The following is a 1,228-nucleotide window of genomic DNA, read 5'->3' on the forward strand; positions in this document are numbered from 1 at the left end:
TAATTTGGCATATTTATATGTCATCACCCAGCTTGCACAAGAAATCATACCAATCATGTACAGTTCACAGGTACCCCATGCCAAAACCCTGGCTTTATGTTTACAGCTACAACAGAATCTTGTTACTGTTTGCAATAGTCATGACTGAATTGGTGAAATAACCTTTTCCGTTACACAGTTTCTCAGATTTGTAAATTTATCTTTGATCCCTATTTATTAATTCTCATCTAGACATTCAAAACACTTTTGTCCTTGTTACACTGGAGTGACAAGGAGCATTTCCCAGATAACTAGTTCCGAATAAACTGCATTCTGACGCGTGATATGTATAATATGCTGAGCTATGAATTTAAACATGCAGACGTGTGTAATGTAGCATGGAGACACCATATTTGAAAATTGATTCCAAAGCCCAGACTATATGGCTGAGCTAATCCTAGGAAGGAGCACAGGACTGCGTGTAAGCCACAAGAATAAATGCAAAACCTTTTAAAATATCCAATTCCCAAAACCCCAGATGATGCAAGGGTTTTTTTTGTTTTTCCTCCCAAGAAGAGACCAAGGACTGTTCTCCATGCATGTAAATGATGCTTTTCATGGGAAAAAGTGTATTACACTTTTTCGGCATCTCTACTACTACCTGCAGTGCAGTTAAAGTACTGAGGGCTGGGTTTATGCACGTGGTTATACATAAGGTGCTTCAAATATCAGCTATATTGTACCAGTCTGCTCCGCCCCGGGGCAATCGTCCCTGATCCAATGCTGCTCTCTGCCGGCCAGGCCTGCTGCTTCCAGGGCCTGCCTTTCTGCAATCCTCTTTTGCTTAGGATGGAAAAAAAAAATTTTAGATTGCTGAAGAAAACAGTCCTGATATCACAGAGGGAAAAAAAAAAACAAAAAACTTTTGTCTTGCAGAAAAGTATTTAACTCCCCAGAAGTATTTATGCTTTCTTGGAAGAGGCTTTTCACGGAGCACACTCCTCGTTTGAATGAACTCGCCCATGGGTGTATTTTTAAAAGCAAGGGATGAAACTCCTCCAGTTCTCGGGGCACGGGGCACCTCTTTTCAGGGCGGCCCCAAATGGCGGGATTCGGGCCGGGGCGGGTGCAGCAATAATCGTGAAACCGGGCGGTTTTCACCCGCCGGCGCCTCAGCCCGGGGCGAGGAGAACAAGCCGATGCCGGGGGGCAACTTCGCCGAGCCCCTTCCCGGAGGGAGCTCGGGTCG

The sequence above is a fragment of the Apteryx rowi genome, unplaced genomic scaffold (genome assembly GCF_003343035.1).
Source record: "Apteryx rowi isolate R43461 unplaced genomic scaffold, aptRow1 scaffold_555, whole genome shotgun sequence".
In the NCBI taxonomy this organism is placed as follows: domain Eukaryota; kingdom Metazoa; phylum Chordata; class Aves; order Apterygiformes; family Apterygidae; genus Apteryx; species Apteryx rowi.